General features: G+C 34.3%; 1 long non-coding RNA gene across 1 annotated transcript; it reads right to left on the bottom strand.

Moving 5' to 3' along the window:
- Nucleotides 1-3,385: 3,385 nt before the first annotated feature.
- Nucleotides 3,386-20,642, bottom strand: LOC145984500 (uncharacterized). Its single transcript, XR_014441332.1, has 3 exons — nucleotides 20,524-20,642; nucleotides 8,927-9,084; nucleotides 3,386-5,600 (listed from the first exon to the last, which is right to left on the bottom strand). It is a non-coding gene; the product is annotated as an uncharacterized LOC145984500 (long non-coding RNA).
- Between the last annotated feature and the right edge of the window lie 1,426 nt (nucleotides 20,643-22,068).

Consider the following 22,068-nt stretch of genomic DNA (forward strand, 5'->3'; position numbering starts at 1 on the left):
CCATCACACAGGTAAATTCTTTCTCGCGTCTTCTCATTTATCCCGTCAAGGTCAACATGTTCAACCAGATGCCCATCTGTTTTCCCTTAAAGGAATTCCTCTACGGACCATTCTTCTCTCACACCCCCAGAATTTCACACACCAACGCTAGGTCGTCAAACCCATTGCCGGAACAATTCCTATAAAACCAACCGTCACCACAAAACCCACTACACACATTTCCTCCTTCCGAACAACCAATCACAGTCCTCCATACAAAACTCGTCCATTTTCTGACGTCACACCAATCAAAATCCTCCACCGAAGATAAACACCGCCCATTTAAGACGTCACAAATAGTCGACAGAACACGCTTACAAAAAAAGAACAATTTGCCCCCTGAATTTAGGCAACACATAACAAAATATGTGGGGTGTAAGGGGTGTTCCTTCCACGTAGTGCACCCAATAGTCAACCTCACTTCCACGTAGTACACCCTGGACTTTAGACTAACGAGGCTCTGGCTACTGGCCCCATAGCAAGTATAATTTTGTTTGTGTTGTCCTTCTTTACATGAGTGCTTCTTTACAGCCTCTGCTTTTAACGAAAGTCAGAAGATTTTAATATTTTATGATTTTAGTTAAGCAACGTTAGACTTGTTATGTGTAACGATAAGGGGCTGGACCCCGTATTGACGGGTGCAAAATAGCCATAGTTCTGACGCAACCAAAAGGTTACGCTCTCTGTCGTGCTCTTTGAATCGACGAAATAGACGTGAATCATAGGATCCATTTCTTTGTACGTTTCTTGCTCCATTTAGCACAAAACGGGACCAAATTAATCATTATTGTTGAAGTACGTACATAACAATAACGATCGCAAAAAACATGTTTTATTTTAATATTCATGTTCGATTCTAGGTTTTTACGTATTTTACGGGTATTTACATATCATGTAGAAAATTTTTCTTACGCGTAATTGCACAACCCTGTTTATAATATAATTAATATAAATGTAGGCCTGTAATATAAATTCAAATCAAATCAAATCACAAAAGGTGTGAAAAACCTGGCGAACGAGGATGTGTTACTACTACATCCGTTTCGCTTTCACTTGCCCTTCCCCTACTATCTTCCCCCTCCAGTGCTCGGGACAGAATACCATCGAAATTTCCCTTTTCTAAAAAAAACAAATACAAAAAAAAACCTCAATTTGCAATGAAGTATGGGTTTGCCTCGACTCCCGTCACACGATCTCCAATGGAATGGGTTTGCAACACTATATTTGCTAAGACACTGATCGCTGCGTTCATGGCTTTCCTAAATGATGAAACTTCCTCTAATACGGCGCCCAAGCCAAATGCCCCAATCAGCGTCCTCTACGCGACTGCTGTAACAGCGTAATATTGGTAACAGAACTCGCAATGTGCCCTCCGCTAGAGCGGCTCGGTCTACGCGTGTTGACATCACTTATCGCACGCTTCTACACAACCTGTCTTGGTGATGCGGCGTGGGAACACTTGGATGTTTTGAAGGAGATAGAGTTCAATAAATGAGTGTAATAATAATAATTTGCTTCACAGATTTACTTGGGTGTGCACGTACGAATGTGCGAATAGGTAGAAGTCGCTACTGCCTCCAGGTAGAGAAAGGCTTAAACGTCTTGTCCTTAAATTACGAGATACTAAAAGACAATATAAGGGCAGAACGTGGAAGAATTACGGAAGAAGAACTTTTTCGTGTGAATCAAAATTTCATAAACAGAGGCCAGGTATTTGTGAATGTAGGTGGACAACACTTTGAACAACTCTTGTAACAACGGGTTAGTGTTTGTTTTGCAATATTAATATCAATATATCCATGCTAAAGATATGTGGCATACTAGTATAATTGAGGTTCGTTCGCATGGAGGTGAATATTATTTAGTAATTTCTAAATTAAGAGAAAGACTCGCAGTGATAAATCATAAGCAACAAAATTTAAAAGTTATAAAATTTAATACAGGAAAATTTGCTGATGACAGAATTAAGAAAGAATACCAAATTAAACTGTCAAATAGATTGGATGTTTTCCAGGATTTAAATGATGATGAAAATGTAAATAAAACAAAGGTAAATAAGAATTGGGAGCACATACGTAATGCAATAGAATGAGCAGCTAAAGCAAGTATAGGATACCATAAACCAAGAAAAAGTAAGCCATGGTTTGATAATGAATGTCATAATCTAATAGAAATAAGAAATCAGGCTAGACTTAGGTGGTTAAATAATTCTGATGATACAAATCTAAACAATTATAATAGAATAAAGCGAGAAGTTAATCCCACGTGTAGAAGTAAAAAAAGATATTACTTGAAAAGTAAAATTAACGAAATTGAAACAAACAGCAAAAACAAAAATATCAAAGATTTATATAAAGGTGTAAATGAATTTAGAACGTGTTGGCAACCTAAAGTAAACTTGATAAATGATAAAAAGGGTGATTTTTTGGTTAACCCAAGCGATATTTTAAATAGATGGAAGAACTACTTTAATGAAATTTTAAATGTTCATGTAGGAGATAAATCAGAAGTAAATGAAGTGCACACAGCAAATCCTTTAGTTCCAGAATATAACTTGACTGAAGTTAAAGATGCGATTAGAAGGCTAAAGAATAAAACAAAGCACCTGGCATTTAGTTAATACCAGCTGAGTTAATTAAATATGGTGGAAATTCGTTAATATGTCAAATTCATAAATGTATTTGTTTAATATGGAATAAAGAAGAAATCCCTCAACAGTCGAAAGAATCCATAATTGTTCCGGTGTTTAAGAAAGGTGATAAAATGAACTGCAATAACCACCTTGGTATTTCTCTACTCTCAACAACATATAAAATATTATCTAACATTCTTTTAGCAGTGGTAGCGTTATTTCCTTGTAATCGAGAGGTCCCGGGTTCGATACCCGGTGGAGGCACAAGTGGTTCGGATACCACTTTAAACTGTAGGTCCAGTCCCGATTAGCCTTACTGTGCATAAAGTGGACTTAAAACAGCAACTGAAACCAAACATGATATAAGTATGCAGCAGTGAAACAGAAAGTAAAATTTCTTGTGGGTATTAATGTGTCTGACAAATTTACAATTCATAATGGGTTAAAACAAGGAGGTGCATTATCTCCATTGCTCTTTAATTTTGTCTTAGAATATGCTGTTAGGAAGGTAAAAGAAACTAACGAAGGACTAAAATTAAATGTTGTGACTGAGTTGTGGTAGCATATGCAGATGATGTAGACTTATTAGAGGATGATATAAATACAATTAAGAATAATGCTAAGGTATTTTTCAAAACTGCTAAATATTTATTTATATGTTATGTAATTATTATGACATAATTTGATTTTCTTTCATTAAAAAAAAGATTGCTTTTGATAATGTACATGCTTTTTCACAATGAAATTCTAGTTTAAACTATTGATGTTTACTTTAAAATTTACTTAAAACCCTTTATCATGTGGGGCATCTCAACCTTTAATTCTTAGGAGAGATGGGCAAACGCATCGTTTTAAGACATGTTTCAAATTTTGGGTCATATTTACAAAAGTTGAAACATGATTAATTTAAACAAGACTGAATTAGGGTTCAGTAAAAATATAACAATACAAGTATACTAAAGAATGTAGGTTTTTCGGCTAATTGTTTCTTAAGTTTGGCAACTCTCCTCGAATGACCCTAAATAAGTGTTTGAATTATTAATTTGTTTAAAAATAGTTAAACGACAAATTAATTCAAAATCGATCTACGTGGTATGAAATGACCCTCTAGAAAACGCATAGTTATAAAATTTATGAAATTTTACCGTACTTATTGTAAGTAAAATACTCGTTGTACAATAATAAATTGGTATTTTAGAAAATTTTACATGAATTTGATTAGCTTAAGTAAGAGAAGTGAACTATTATTTATAATATCTGTTTTAAGAACATTGATAGCAACGAAATATCTGCATACAACTGGAACAATAAATAAGAAATGTATAGTTACATAAAAGTCTATATTCTTCACGTCAAAGACAAAATGAAGAGATAGATTATGATGAACTAATACCTAGTCAGAATTTAGACACATTTTACTTTTAAGATACACATACAAAATAAAATTTCCAGTACATTTATGTAAAGGGTGAGTATAAAGTCTAACGCATTGAGAGAATTGTTTAGACATTCTCTGTTCAACAAATGGCACACATGTTGAAGTCCGTGAATAAAAGAAAAATACTTGTGACTGGGACGCACTTCGAGAAGGCAACGTGTGTGTGCCTAAGAAATCAAAACATGTTGGTGCCATTACTAGAACAACACATGCACATTTTGTGTAAAAAGCTATTTGAAATCAGTAATATACTTTATGCTTAATCTGTAGTACGGTATATGTAATGTCTCATAAAGTTATTTGAGCATTGGTAAGTAACTAATTACAATAAAATGTGTAATTACATCATTCAATCTGAAAATAACTCCCTGCATTATTTTATATTGACAATTAAAAGACCTTCAATGCCGTTTGAAGTACATGCAACCAATTACTGAACAAGATTAGTCTCTAAAGTGAAATTATTATGATGAAATTACTTGGATTATGATGGCAAATATAAAAAAAAGACTTTGCACCAATTTAAATTTTATATATCTATACATAGCTATAGATTGTCTGTTAAAAATTAATTGAGCCTATTATAACAAAAAGAGCAATCTAATTGTTCAAACTCAAATAAAATTCTGCATATGTTTTAGAGATTTTAAGAGCTTCTTCTATCCTTTAAATAAATACATCCTATTGCCATATAAGTTTAGGTTTTTAAGTAAAAATGTTATAAATTTACTTACATGCTAATGAGTGGCAAAAATAAAAAAAATACATAGCAGTATGTTTTCATTTGAGACATATTATATTATATATGCATGTGTATCATCTCATATAATACATATCAATTTAACAATACGAAGTAATATATAAAATTGGACAGTAATTAGAACTATCCTTCTGAATATCACTTCTTCAGTATTATATAGCAATTCAACTTTCTCTTTAAAAGGCAGCCTATTAGCATTCAAGATACGGTGTATCTCTTATTTTCATAATAACTAGCACATAATAATAGTGGCAAAATTGTTACAGATATAGGCTATTATGTAAATACGTAATGCCAGATAACAATTAATTCAGTAATAATAATTACCCATTTTAAAACTAAAAAGAGCAATTATACGATCCAATCAGGAAACCAAACTACACGCATTATTTTGACTTGAAATTTGAATGGCTTTCTTTAAACAAATTCATGTTGACACCATACACGATTAGACTTTACAGTGAAAATGTTGTTATTTGTTCGTCTAAATGCACAATTTTGCAAATTGTATAACAGTGAGTATAAATGTGAAATATATAATATTGATTCATGTACAAAATATCCTGCACAGACTTTATCTTCTTGCAAACAAAAATACACATTCACTGCATTCTATCAGATGCAAAACAACCTCTCACAATTTTCCCTTCATGTCAATCTTTCTTCCATCAAACTACTGAGTCCTCTTCTCAAACAATAACAGTAATGAAGCCACAATCTTCACTGCATGGCTGAAAATCAGCAAAGGAGCAAATAATATTATAAAAAATAAAGGTAGTCAATTCGAAACACACTCATACTCACTCACACCTTGTAGAACGTTTGTATACCCTGTATATGTGTGTGTGTGTATTTATGTGTGTGTTTACGTTCTACTCTAAGATATGATTTGTGCTTATAGTAACAGTAGTAGCAGAAACAACATTCATTCTTTATAATAAATTCCTATATATATATATATTTATCAATATCCACAAGTGAAAAGATTACGCATATGTACAGGATATAGTCGTTAATCTAAAGTTGAGATAAATGGTCCATGTTTATTTTTGAATTACATATGCGTCATTCCATATGAAATCAACACAGCGCACAACCTGACCAACTTCGATTTTCATGAAATTTAGGGAGTTGAAAATATGCATGGAACTTAGTAACTATGACAATTTTGAGTCTCGTGCGTCTTGTAATTGATAAAATTATTCAAGGTCAAATTTCTCATGAATTGCCCTTTTTGAGCCCGCTTAGCTGTATTAAATGTGCTGTAACTCCGCCCCTATTTCGCCTAGGAAGCTCAATTAAAGCCTATTGTACACGGAATTGAACAGTCTTTCCAGAAATATATAACAAGACTACCTTTGGATACAAATATAATTTTGTCGAGTGACCTTGACCTTTGACCTTGAATATCTCAAAACAAGCCATCACTAAAAACCGTGAAAAAATATATATTTGGTCCCTCATGCCATACTCTAAAACATATCGAAAAATCATTCTGGGACTGCAATGGGATCAGAAGATACAAAATAATATGTGTAACTATGTGACTGATAAAAGCCTCATTACATGAACTATGACAAGTCAAATGTCCCTTAACACCCCTTACAAAATGTAAAGGAGTTATCCTGGGTATAATTGGTCATGAAATAAATAGGTTACACACAGGTAGATCCCTAGCTGTGTGTGTCAAGCGCAGGTCCAGCATATTGTTGACCGCCATCTTGAATTCAACGCAAAAATTTCAAAGGAAAAGGGGTGATGTGAATATATCAAATCAGGCTAGAATTTCACGAGAAATGAAGCGGCGAAGGTTTTTCCAACATGTATTTAACCAGCAAAAAGTTATTACCGCATGGTTGTCACCACTTTCTCCTTTTCGAGGTGTTAAAAACAAAGCATTACAATGCTCCTAACGTGTTAGGAACTCATGTAGACCACGATGACATCTCGGGAGAAATAGAAGTGTACGCACCATTGCATATGATTTTAATCAGCGACATACACCAAATAGTTAAATAGTGAAGAATATTGGGGAAAGTATCTCAAATAATTACGTGACACTTCCTTTGGAATGAAAAATTCTTCAGTGACGAGGTTAATTTTTATATTCATGGTGAAGTTAATAAACATAATATGCAATACCTATGATTTGATAATCTACAGTAGACAGATCCCAGCCTAATGGTTGTTGCTGGTAAGCTAATGATGTGGTATAGTGTATGAAGAACGGGAATTGTTGGTCCCTATTCAACAACGGAACCCGTTGTCGTCTTGTAATCAAGGGGTCCCGAGTTCGATACCCAGTGGAGGCCCATAGTTGTTCGGATCCAACTTTAAACTGTAGGTCCAGTACTGATTAGCCTTTCTGTACATAAAGTAGACTTAAAACAGCAATCAATCAATCAATCAAACAATGGTGAGAGCTTCTTGGATTTGTGAAGTGAACAGGTTTTTCATCCTTGCTTACTGGGATATGACACTTTTCCAGAGTTTTGAAACAGGACAGAGTGTGACCACACTATGTGGACATTGTTGATATTTCTTCATGGTAAATTTCTAGGTAGATTGATTGGCAGACAGGGATCTATTAAAAGTCCGGTACATTCCCCAGATCTAACATCTTAGGAGGACTTTTACCTTCAGAAACATTTGAAGAGAATGGTGCATGCACTAAAAGTCCATGATATTGACCATCTGAGAGAAGGCATAGTTGCTGCTTGCAATCATGTTGCACCTGCTACATTGCCAAATGTTCTATATGAGTGCGAGAGATGTCAACGAGTGTGCTCACAGGAACATTGACTACATTATAATGTGCATATCCATGGCGTATACTGAGTGCAAGATCTTGGCTATCTCTCTACGTCACGTGGTCTTAAGCTATGAATAGAAACCTGTGTGTAACCTATTTATTTCATGACCAATTATACCCAGGATAACTCCTTTACATTTTGTAAAGGGTGTTAAGGGATATTTGACACGTCATAGTTCATGTAATGAGGCTTTTATCAGTCACATAGTTACACATAATATTTTGTATCTTCTGATCCCATTGCAGTCCCAGAATGATTTTTCGATATGTTTTGGAGTATGGCATGAGAGACCAAATATATTTTTTCACGGTTTTTGGTGATGACATGTTTTGAGATATTCAAGGTCAAAGGTCAAGGTCACGCGACAAAATTATATTTGTATCCAAAGGTAGGCTTGTTAAACATTACTGGAAAGATTGTTCAATTCCGTGTACAATAGGCTTTAATTGAGCTTCCTAGGCAAAATAGGGGCGGAATTACAGCACATTTAGTACAGCTAAGCGGGCTCATAAAGGGCAATTTATGCGAACTTTGACCTTGAATAAGTTTACAATTACAAGACACACGAAACTAAAAATTTTCATATTTATTAAGTTCTATTCGTATTTTCAACTCCCCAAATTTCATGAAAATCCGAGATGGTCAGGTTGGAAATTGCACTTATCTCTGTTGATTTGGCATGGAATGACTCATATATATCTTGGGCAAAATTTCGATAACATTACAATTATTTACCCATTGAAAGAAATTGATTAAAGTGAAGTGCTAAAGTGCTTTCCTGTGCTTCGCAAAACGCCATGAAGGTGTATAGGGGGTGTGGGGTTAGGGCCCACACTTTCTTGATCTCGGCCGAGCTGGGGGTGATGTGATCAGCGCTACGCCCCTGGCCGCCTTTAACCCCCCCCTCCCGAGTTTCCTCCAGTTTCCAGGGAAGGCTCAGTGAGTTAAATAAATGCATTTATGCACAACTATGAAATGCATGACATTTAACAATATGTATGATGTAGATAATTTTAAAACGTCTATATTATTATCAATAATATGAATGGGTATATTAATATAATCCATTTGCAGGCATAAATGCATTAATAACTTTAATATGCCTTGGGTTGATGCAACTGACGTTAATGGTGATACATAAATATCGAGTTGGATTTTGGAAAAATGAAATTTCATTGCCTATTATGGTAATGTTTTATTTCATACCAGCAATAATAAACAGGTGAAATGAAAGTAAAACTTACATTTATAATGTGCATAATTTTCTTCCACGTCCTTCTGCCAATACAACGTCCAGAAGCACATGCACCAAGAAGTAAGGTGATGATGACGAACAAAGTAATGATAATAAACGCAACAATCACTGGCCAATCGAGCCCATGCACGTCTGAGGAACCTCCATCTGCAAGTAGAAGAAGAAAAGGAATAACCCTTTCACTGCAAAGATGTCCATATGCTGAGCAACAAGTTTGGGTAACTTCCAGGCCGTGGTGCCAACCGTATGGGCACCTTGCTTGTGTGTTTCTTGATCCACTGTGCCTGGCTTATGGGCATCAGCATCGATGAAAGCCACCATTGGCCTCTTAATACATGTTTGATTTTGGGCATTTCGCATGACTGCTATAGGCTATTGAATGGTTTTAGATGTTTATATGAAAATATAATTTTCTCAGGAACAATTTGTGAAAATTTTGTGTACTTAGAATATGTGATATAAAAGTATATGTTAATTAATGTTTACAATGTAAATAATATCCGTGAATACAATGTTGCCAGGTTGTGCTCAGGCACGGGTTCGATTCCAACCTGGTCATGTGTGTTATGTATTGGTATCCTTTCATCAGTTTCATCATATCACTCATCCTCATCGTCGTGATTGTCCAAAATTGGCAGAAGAGCGACGCTAAATAACAAACATCAAGTCAAATTCAAATTATACTCAGACCCATGAAGCTGAGATGTATATTTTCCACGGTCAAGTTAGTACCGTACAATGACCACTCACACAATTCTATTCCATAGCAGCCATGGTGCCAAATAAATGGGAATCATTATAATTTTAAATGGGGTACACATACACGCCATGGTGCCCACGATATAGACACCACCACAAATGTGAAATATTCACATTATTTGCGAAGTAAGAACACACTTTGTATCACAAGAAGAAGAAGAAAAAGAAGAAATTAATTAAGACCTACGTTGTTTGTGTTCCGCAAATAATGTGTGAATTTAATGTGTTTGCACGCTCTTTAGCCTGAAATAATATATGGAGATAACGCAGTAAGTACTATACTAAAGCTATAATTATAAAAAGTGGAACTAAGGAACATATATAATGGTATATTGCTAAAATTTGTAAGTGAACCAAATGTAAACAAACGAATTACATGTGAACAGCGAGTTAACGTGTGTAACTACTTTATACATCTCTATAGGAGGCAACGTAGGAACTGCTTGAAAATGAGTACATGTTCTGCATGTTCAAAGGCTGTGTCAAGGCAGGACATACTTTCAAAAATACAGTGTAAGTACTGTTTTAACTGGTATCACACCAAATGTGTTCATCTAGAGGAGAATTACGTGAAATTTATTAAATCAACAAATGAAGGATGGCGGTGTATAAAATGTGCGAAATCCAGGCGTGGTAGCTTGCTAGAAGAAAGTGCAAATGAACCATCAGGAGAAGTAAAACCGTCTATTACGGATGTGTATGAGCTATTACAGAGTTTGAAAAGGGAAGTGGGAAATCTGAGGAAACAACAAGAAACCACCGAACGCTAATTAGGAAAGTCGCTTGATCTCGAAAATGCGGAGTTGGTAAAAAATAATCTCAAACCATCCCAACGTGTCTGCTTCAAGTAGAACAGTTAAAAGAAGAGAATATTAATATAAGAAAATAAAATAAATGAGTCACAATTGCAATTAGACGATTTAGAGCAATATGTGAGAAGAAACACATTGGAAATATGTAGTGTTCCTGTTAACCAGAATGAAAATTTGTTTGAAGTTGTAAAAAATGTAGGGCGAGTGTTAGATATTGAAGTTGATAATCAAATGATAGACACCTGTCATAGATTCAAGAAGCCTCCTCAACAAAAATCTGCAGCCATCATTGTTAAATGTATTAGGTGAGTAGATAAGGATAAATTTATGGAAAGAAGAAAAGTAAAAAGAAATCTAAATTTTCTACACTAGCAATGATATAGTATACATTAACCAAAGTCTCACCCCCCTTAGAAGGAAATTATATAGTGAAACCAGGGTAATTAAACGGGAAAGAAATTATGCATACGTATGGGTTGATAATTCTGGAAATATAAGGTTGAGGAAGAGAGAGGGTAACAAGGATGTATATGTAGTAAGAACAACTGATGACTTAGATAACTTGAAACAATAAATGGCTTCGAAAAAATTTAATGAACTATCTGTCTACTACCAGAATGTTAGAGGGTTAAATACAAAATTACACAAACTATACTCTAGTATATCCCTCGAAAATTATGATGTAATCATACTAAAGGAAACTTGGTTAAATGTAGGTGTATATGATGGAGAGTTCATAGATAACGGTACAATGTTTATCGTCAAGATCGGGTCCATAAGGGAGGGAGAGGTGTCTTGGTTGCTGTAGCAAACTAATATTCTGTTGAGGAATTTAAAATCCCTATAGAACATGTAGAAATAGCATGTATCAAATTTATATTTGAATATACAAGTTATTATTTTTATATCAGTATATTTTCCACCAAAATCACCAATTAAGAAGTATCAGGATTTTTTTTTAATTTGTTGAGGATATTGCTAACCGGTATAGCTTTAAAGCAATTATTGTTGGTTGTTTTAATATTACACAATCATAGATGATCCATTTAATTTATTGGAAGTTGGATCTATTAGTACCTCTCTTGATAATTTTCTATCAATGGGAAATCTTAAATCTGTCAATCATGTTAAAAATAAAAATGGGAAACCCTTGATTTATTATTGACAAATATAAATGATAGCATGAGTCTTATTAGAAATTTACACCCGTTGCTTGAGGAAGACCACCACCACCCGTCACTACATATTCAGGTCATTGTAAACAAAAAATTTTACTTGTGTTAAATCAAAACCAGTTACTGTATGAAATTATGCAAGGGCAGACTTCTACAATATTTACAAACAAGAATCCCAATGAAGCCTTAGACTATTTTTACAAGGTAATTAATGGTGTGATAGACATATATGTGCCGAAAAGATCAATATGTAAAAAACGTTGTTATCCATGTTGGTTTACATCAGATATAATAAGAAACTTAAAAGAAATAGCAACATACAGACGAAAGTTGATATATTCAGATTATTATCAAACTAAATTTGTTGAATTACGTAGAAAACTAAAAAGAATGATAAATATAGCATATAAAACATATGTATCAGAAATAGAGAACAATTTAATAAGCAACATCAAACCATTTTGGAATTTTATAAGAAAAAAGAAAAAACAAATAGGAAACTAGCTCATATAATGTATAAGGGTAATAGATTGTAAACGAACATATTAATTACTAATGGTTTTGCTGAATATTTTCAAACAGTGTATGCTTCAAATCCTTCAACGTATAACATCATTGAATCCTCTGACATGATAGTATCTCAGTGGTTGGTGGTAGATTCTATCACCAACGCAGAATACAATGAAGCCATAAAAAAACTGAAATGAACCAAATCAAGTGGCCCCGACCAATTGCCAACATACATATTCGAAGGTTGTGCCGAATTATTATGCACCCCTCTGTGTTATATTTACAAATTATTCTAAAAACGCAAATTTTTCCTGATCTTTGGAAAATCAGTAAAATTTGTTCTGTTTTAGAAAAGGTGGACCCATGCGAAATTACAAATTACCGACCCATTTCACTAATCTCAGCTCCTTCAAAAATATTTGAATATATATTATATGACAATATATACAACCATATTAAACCTTATATATCAATAGATCATCATGGTTTTTGTCCTGGAAAGTCTACTTCAACTAATCTGGTCAATTTCACACAGACTATATCCGATTCCCTCGATGATAGGAATTCTGTTGATGATGAAATATATATGGACTTCGCCAAAGCCTTTGATAATATTGATCACGATGTATTGTTGAGTAAATTGTCTAAGTTTAGTCTCTCTCATAACTTTCATACGTTAATATCCTCTTACCTATGCAATCGAATGCATACACTTACAAAGTCTGTTCCGGTGTACCACAAGGCTCCAATCTAGGACCATTATTCTTTCTATTATACGTCAATGATCTACCCACAATTTTTTAAATACTCAAAATGCTTACTTTTTTCTGATGACTTAAAATTGTATAAAGTTATGAAAGATCCAAATGATGCACATAAGTTGCAAAAATACTTGGAAAATGCACAAAGATGAGCATCGAAAATAAATTAAACTTTAATGTCACAAAATGTTTTGCAATAACTTTCTCCAGGCAAATCAAACCCAATATTTATCTGTATACAAGGAATAATCGTGCATTACAAAGAGTAAATCAGATAAACGACTTACGAGTTACATTAAATAATAAATTACCTTTTGGAACACATATTGATCAGATTTGTAATGATGCTTACAGAACGTTAGGGTTCCTAACTAGAAGTTCACAAGAAATGCATAATGAAAGAGCTCTGACAAGCCTGTTTAATTGCCTTGTTCGTACCAAATTAGAATATGTAAGTGTAGTCTGGTCACCTTACAGACAATGTAATAGCAAAAAGATAGAAAGAATTCAGAAGAAATTTGTTCGTTACTTATATTACAAAAAAACACAAAAGATCGTCTTTTCAGAATCAGGTATCATATAAATAACTACTCAAAGAATTCAATGTTGCACCACTGTACGAAAGGAGAGTAGTATCACATCAATTATTTTTATATAAGTTAGTCAACGAGCTGGTCGACAGTCCAAGGCTCCTCCAGACATTAAACTTTAAGGCTAAGAAGGATATGTTTCGGTTCAGGTAGCCTTTATATTACAGTAAATACAATTCAACAGAACACCAGAATTCGCCCATTCTAAGACTATGTATTAAAAATAATGAAATAGTCAGAAACGGTGGAGACTTTGATTTCGCTATGCCATTCATGGAATTCCTGTCCGTCCTTCGAAGAATATCATGAATAAATAATAAATAATTATTGATATTTTCTGTGTACATGGTTATGTTTCTGAATACAATTATGCCTGTATGTGTGTATATTTGTTTATATATGACTATTTACATGTGTATAGTTATAAATGTCTCACTCTGTATATAGATAAGTATATTGTTCTACCACAGTGAATATCATTTTTGGATTTATGTTCTCTATAATACTTGTGTTGGTGTTCTTTATAATTGTAGTTTTGCTCTCATTCTTCTTCTTTTGTTTTGTATCGTTATAATTATATATTTTTAATTGTTTAAAGTATATATGTAAGCCTATTGTAATTGGAGCGAAAGCTCTGTTATTGGTGAAAAAAATAAATAAATAAAACAATATACGTACACACATGGGAAACTAAATGTTGCCGTATATATTCAACTTTCACCGAATACCCTCTGGCAGTGAAAGTGATAAAGAATTAAACACATTCCATCAAAAGAAATCAAGACCAACACAGGCAATTAAGCCATCAAGATATACTACCATGAGATATCCGAAGGGGCAAACTCGAATTGCGCACAAAACCTTGCCAGAGATGAATGTTGATAAGGGTTCACTAATTTCCGAGCACGAATTGCGCACTGAGTGTCACATGATGGGAGCAGGCCCAGGCTCCCTGGCAGGTGGATGTCAATCAAGAATTGTGCACAGAGCAGTGAAGTGAAAGTGCTCATGATAGATTTTAGCCAATAACGTTCGAAATATGAAATCTGTTAAATTGTGAAGCCATTTTTTCATTTGCATTTGTAACATTAATTTGAACTCGTGGGATTAAAGTTACTTGCGTACTGTGCAATAAAGTGTGGCAATATAGAAAAACAAAATAAATTGGAGTGAGAAAGGAAACGCACTTCTCGTTTACTTAAAGAAGGGAAGATATTGAAATCTACGGGATGACGGATCGTAACCATACATTCGCAATTATCTCGCAAATGGTTCGTTTGCAACCCGATGTTTACTGAAACTTTTTTGATTCCACTATCGTGTACTTTTCACCGTTTCACTTTGCGCTATTACTTATGATACACCCTGTATGAATATACAGCGAAATGTGTACAATTTGTAGCCTCTATAAACCATATCACTGGTTTTTGGAGTAGATCTAATTTGTGTGAAAAGATAATTTTTATAAGTAAAAGAACGTTCAATATCCAAAGAACAAGTTTATTTTCTGTTTGTTAGTTTCTCATTCGAGAACTGGGAATGGCATGAGTGTTAGCGATGGTTTCTCGTTGCTTGCAACGTTACATCTATCCTTATCGTTGCAAATATCCGAGAGGGAGAACGACGACGTTAAGGAATCAGACAGTACACAAACTACCTAATTCTTAATGCTGAGAATTAGAAAGATTTAAATTGGCCCCCTTCCCTTGGTGCCTCTAGCAGTAAGACTGCTGCCGGGTTTGATTCCCAGTGGAGGCACATTTTATTAAGTGTCTCGGATTCCACAATATGCTGTAGGTCTCGTCTCGATTAGGCTTTATGCATATTTATTTATTTATTTGTTTGCTTCCAACAGAGATAATCTCCAATTACAGGAAAGCTTGCATATATTATATTCAAATAATAAACATATAACAGTGTAGAGTACATATAAACACACACAGACGCAAACGCATTTATACACACAAGATAATAAGTTAAGTACTGCAGGAAATGAACATATATCCATCCATACACACATATATGCATTTTTCAGAACATAGCCTTCACATAGTATTGAACGTAAAAGAATAATAAAAGATATTAAGCATATATATGACATAAGTACATACTCACCATAGATACAAGAATAGAGTAAGGAAAATAGAAGGTAAAATAATTTCATAATAATGGAAAATAATGCACAGTAGAATGGATTCACAGATATTATATATGTATATGTAGTCCGTTTTAAAAATGTGTTTTAATGTTTTTAGATACACGAAAAGTGGCAGACTGAAATCCAGATTTTCATGCGTTCTAGAAATATGTAGAACAGAGTCTGAATAAAGGTGATGGTTTTGTATTTTTCTGTTCTCTGGATATCACAGAGTAGAAGGTGTCGCATCCGAAGATTAGATTTTCTAGCATTAAATTTAAACTGAAGAAGATAGATACTATTATCCAGAATTCCATTTACTGTTTTGTAAAGACATATTTGTTGTGCTAATTCCCTCCTATTACTGAGGCTTACATAACAAAACTCTTTCAATAAATAATTATAAGATAATTTCATCTCGTAACCAGATACCTGATTCTTCTTATAGTATAAGTACCGTAGAAATATTTTTGAATTTGCTATATTCTATTTTTGTAACATGCTTATATACCCAGGAGACCATACAATCGACGCATATTCGAGTTTACTTCTTATCATACTGTTATACAATAGCATAATGACATTTAAATTATCTTGGCTCTTTGAGCTTATTATGAGAAATCCTAGCCGTCGATATGCATCCTTAACAATATTCGAAATATGTTCCTCAAAGGATTAATTAAAATCAACAACAACACAAAGATCTTTGACAGAATACACTTTTTCCAGCTTTCATTACTAATTCTGTATGAATACTCATATGGGTGTTTATTGATCGAAAATACCATAAAGCTACATATTTATATCATTCTGAAGATTTAACATATCTTGAGTGTAATTAATTTCTTTATACAGTTTAACATCGTCTGCGTACATGAGAAGTTTGTAAATGCTGAAGTATAGTATGTGGCAAATCAGTTATAAATATAATGAACAGAAGTAGACCAAGGTTCAAACCTTGGGGGACTCCAGAATCTACAATGTATTGATGTGAATCTGATTGTTTGTAAGTCACATATTGTTTCCTTTTGTGAAGATAAATTGATTGATAGATTTGGTGTTTTAAGTCTACTTTATGCACAGTAAGGCTAATCGGGACTGAACCTACAGCTTAAAGTGGGATCCGAACCACTATGTGCCTCCACCGGCTATCGAACCCGGGGTATTGTGAAGATACGAAATAATAAGAGATAACATGTCACTCGTAAAACCAAAAATTACAAGTTTACTTAGTAATACATCGTGATTTAATTTATAAAGGGCTTTGGAGAAAACCATGTAAATAGTGTGAACACTTGACCAATTATGCATTTGCATTATAAACATCTTGAATGGAATGTACTACGATTTGTTACAGTGGATCTATGAGGAAAGAATCCATGTTGGGAAATATTTATGTAACTTTATACGTGATTAAAAATTCTAGTATATAAAATTTGTTCTAATACGTTGACTGGAGCACTGAGGATTGCAACTGATCTATAATTTTCTATGTTACTGCTATCTCCAGATTTCAAAATTGGCACACGCGTGTGAATTTCCACATATTTGGAAAGGTATGTAATTCCAATATTAAATTAAATATCACCAGTAAAGGTATTTTCAAGACCTCAGCACATCCTTTTAATACGTAAGGCTGTATGTCATCTGGACCTACTGCTTTTTTAGGTTTTAATTTCTTTATAGCATTATTAAACTCGCATTCAGCAATTTTTTCAATGCATAATGAATGTTGAACACGTAACTCATCATTTCCTGATACTCTATATGAACTAGGGGAATCCGTATAAACACATTTAAAGTAGTGTGCAAAGGTATCTGCAATATCCTGACTAGTATCGAAAACTTTCCCATTGAAAAGCATAGCACTATTACTGTGTCTTTTTTATCCTTTTTGTTTTGAACAAATTTCAAAAAGAGCGTGTAGCATGTTTGACATTCTCCTCGATTTCCTTAGTGTAATTAAAATTTGCTTTCTATATCAATGATTTTGACTTTCTCCTGGTTTCCTTATACAATAATTTAATCTCCCCTGCATGTTTCATACGTTTTCTGTTATATTCTTTTAACTTCAATATTCCAACAATTTCTTTCGTAAACTAGCATAAACTTTCTTTTTTTTAATTAATGCTTCGAATACCCTATTTACTACATCATAAAATTGGCTTACTGCTTCCTCTATGTTTCTGAGACTACTCAAGAAGGTCCAGTCAGCATTCCGAAATAACTCATAGATTATCAAATATCTAATAAATGTAGTGGACCCAGGAACGTATTTACAAATTTATTTCAGGAGGTTTCCGAACCAAGTGCCTCGGAAATAATAATAATAAATATGAATGTGTCAATGAAAATAATTATAATAAATTAAAATTAAAATAATAATAATTCATAAATTATGAATTAATATTGTATTGCTATTATTACATTAATAGGTAAAAATTGTGTAAGAATAGAGATATAAAAGCATGTATTCATCACCTAGCGTATAGTTAATATCGCTACAATTTGTATTAATACAACTGCCCTGCAAGGAAATCAGTGCCAAATAGATAAAGAATTGAATATTTATTAAATAACAAGAAATAATGTTAGATCCAGTTGACAATAATTAAAGTTTTAGATTAATATCTTTGCTACTGTCATTCAAAGTTCGGCGGAAATAAATAACCCTCGATTATACAGCAAATGTTAAACAAGTATATTTTCATTAGTTAGTCCCCGAGAATTTGAAACCCGAGATTTTGGCCCCCGAACTTATTTCGGGCTGGGCTCCGTCACTGCTGTGTCATACGTTCAGTTTGTACCCAACTCGCTTAGATTTTTGTGGTGTAATTTAAAAATGTATAATATTGTATTGAATTTGAATTTGAATTTAAAATATTGGGTGCGTCAGCACTACGGCTATTTTGCACCCGTCACATTATACGGGTTCCAGCCCCTTATCGTTTCACAGAACAACTCTAACGTTGCTGTACTAAAATCATAAAATATTAAAATCTTCTGACTTTCGTTAAAAGCTGAGGCTGTAAAGGAACACTCAGCACAAATAAGGACAAAACACAAGACAAAACAAACTAAAATATACTGGCCATGGGGCCAGTCGCCAGACCCTCGTTAGTCTGCAGTCCAGGGTGTACTACGTAGAAGTGAGCTTGACGATTGGGTGCACTACGTGGAAGAAGCATCGATTACACCCCAATATTGTATTGACTTGACGTTACAAGCAGCTATAGCCGGACAATGTGACCGAGTGGCGTCGACCTCCGTGGCGGAGTGGTTAGCAGAACGCGCTGCAACGCCAGGGGTTCCGGGTTCGAGTTCCGGATATGGTATGGGTATTTGTGTTTGTCCAAAAACGTGAAAAACAGAGAATACTGTAAAAATTGAAAGGTGTAATGAAGTAGTACGAATGACGTGGGTTACCACCTCGTAGGGGCATTCCTTAAAAAAAAAGATTGGTTAGCAGAGCGCGCTAAAACGCCAGTGGTTCCGGGTTCGAGTCCCGGGTAAGGCATGGGTATTTGTGTTTGTCCAGATGATAAGAAACTGAGAAACTGTAACAATTGAGAAGTGAAAAAGTGAGAAAAAGTGTGAATGGTGAAGGGGTATTTCCTTTTTTAAAAAAAGAAAAAGAAAGTGGTTAGCACATCGCGCTGCAGCGCCAAGGGTCACGGGTTCGAATCCCGCTTTGGCTTGGTTGTTTGTGAATGTCCATTCATCAATTTCATTTCATCACTCATCCCCATCTTCGCAAATTAGCCAAGAGGCACAAAACGCGAAATAAAATGAACTAAATCAATCAATCAATCAACAAGCAGCAATACTTATTCACATGCAATAAGTTGAAAATTAAGGCTCGTTCTTCAGTTAGATAAGGAGGAAATCGAATACGGTATTAAGGGAATCAAATTTTAGCCTGTTTCGGCTTTCACATTTCGTCTTCTATGTTTTTCGGTTGGAATTCTTGGAAGGAAGTTTATTTTCCGTCAACAAAATGTCCTCTTCATTTTTTGTTTGAGAAGTGGCGACATTTAAATTTGATTGATTTGGTTATTTTACTTTGTTTTCTGCCAGTTTTTGTTATTCACGACGGTCGGGATTAATACATAATAATCGTGTTTTTTTCAACAACATGTACCAAACGTACTTGTATGTACAGTCATGGACACTTCTGGGTTGTAACGATTCCATTGAAGTTAATGGAATTGTTATAACCCAGAAGTGCCCGTGACTGTACTCGTAATTATCAGTTCTTTATAATAATGAATTCAAATTTTTGCAACTGAAATGAAATTATATGTGTCAAATGTGTAAATTTAGGCTAATACTCCTTTCCCGGGAGTGATGCCTTCCTTGTCGCCCTTCGTTCACCCATGATTTATGCAAACAGCAAAGATGAATATGAATGATAATTAGATAAAATGGATGAAGGAGCATTCACAAACGAACATTCATTTTCAAACTGGGACTCTAATCCAGATTCATCGGTGGTGAGGTCGTGTGTCGATCAACTTAATCATCGAGGCCTTCTCACTGGAATTTGCATCGACTGCATTACGTCACGATTAGACAAGGGTGCCAGAAAAGAGACTTAAAATAACCAAATTAACCAATCAATGGAAATTGTATTGTGATCCCATGAATATTGCAACCTTTCGTTATCAGTGTCCTTTCATTCTGCATGTGACATTAAATACTCTTAAGATATAAGCACGGAACAGATGAAGATGTGCGGGGGCGATTTACAATGCTAGAAAAACAGATCCAATATTAGTAAATTAACAGACGAACAGGAAAAGTCAAGAAAGAAAAGTATCTGTAGCAAATTATAATTCTCACTTTGAGGACCCATTGTTCCTTCGGTGCCAGTTGTAGTGGAGTTGAGGATCAAATCATGCATCGTTTCTTCGGCAGACACTTGCCACCGACCACTTCACACGACAGCATACAGCAAAAGGTACCCCCCGAAAACAGCTGAGCAATTGCACCACTTACATCAGCAGCATTCCTTTCTCGAGGTCACGCACACTTATTACCCTTTCTTTAATGGTTTTTAGAATCGGCTAAGAGCCTATTGTTTTATCCTCAGAACAATCGAGCGAGGAATGTGCAACTGAGCATGTGGAGTAATAATATGAAGTCTGCATTCCAAACCACTTACGAGAAGTGAACAACATAATAAAGTCCATAAATCTCTTACTGCTAGTTGTTTGCATATTTCAGCTAAGGTTACTGCTTTTTCTGATATTACAAAATAGCATTTTATGAAATTTCTAATGCAACCTCGTAAATTGAAACCTCCACATCTAGTTATGAGTATGTGCTTCTTAATGCATAATATATAAGCTTCTTTTTTTCCAAATAAGATACAGGGTAGTCCATTAGAGTGAGAACATTGCATATAAACAAACAAGGATAAGGAGACAGGAATGAAACGTAGGAAAGAGGAAAACTTGTTAGGATATGTTACCAACATGATGGCCATCACGAAATCAGAGTCCCGTTTCGCTTAATCCAATTTCGCCTAAAGCGGTTGGAAGGGAAATAATGTGAGGAAAATTTTGATGGTGGTCAACATAAAAACACAAAACAATTCGTAACATGTGCCAATGAAACCAAATAGTCAGGTCTTGCCTCTAAAAACGAGCATCGTAACACAATCAAGCAGCCGGTGGCGTTTGTCGTATTATCTATATAAAAAAATATACACAAAGTAACATATCTACAAGTAGACATAACAGCAATATCACAGCCAATAGTCTTAGTCGTATACTAAACGCTAATAAATTACGTAAAATCAAAAGCAAGGCAAGGAATTACAAATCTACTAAATAAACCCAGTGTGACGTAGCATCATTATAATCATATGAACTTACGACTCGATTTCTTAGTCTATCTTTTCGTAGGCAGAGACGAGCGTTAACAAGTTTAAACTTCAATCTCTGATTGTCAAATTCAAGCAGCTTCATTAACGCTTCATTTTCTGATTGTTATCATTTTATCATTTCAATAAAGCTGAATATGTTGGGATGATCTCTTCCACATGTCGAGTTTAGCTTCAAGTGCCAGCTTTCCGCGTCATTATTCGCTATCTCTCTTTCATTACAGTAATGATTCCACAGACGCCAAAAATCCACCTCACTCGGGTGAAATTTTTATCTTAAGCCGCCCCTGACGACAGGGTGAATATAGTTGTTGTAATACAGTAATTTTCCATCAAGTCTAGAAATAAAAAAAATACACTGATATTGTTTCAGCAAGTTCTTTGCACTAGCACTCCTCTCATATTAGATAATGAGTAATATTGCAATTCAAGAATATCATTTTGTTACATTTAATATGATGAACGTAAAAAGATATTCGATAAACAAAAAACAAAACATG

Source organism: Lepisma saccharinum, chromosome 2 (genome assembly GCF_977018435.1).
Source record: "Lepisma saccharinum chromosome 2, izLepSacc3.1, whole genome shotgun sequence".
In the NCBI taxonomy this organism is placed as follows: domain Eukaryota; kingdom Metazoa; phylum Arthropoda; class Insecta; order Zygentoma; family Lepismatidae; genus Lepisma; species Lepisma saccharinum.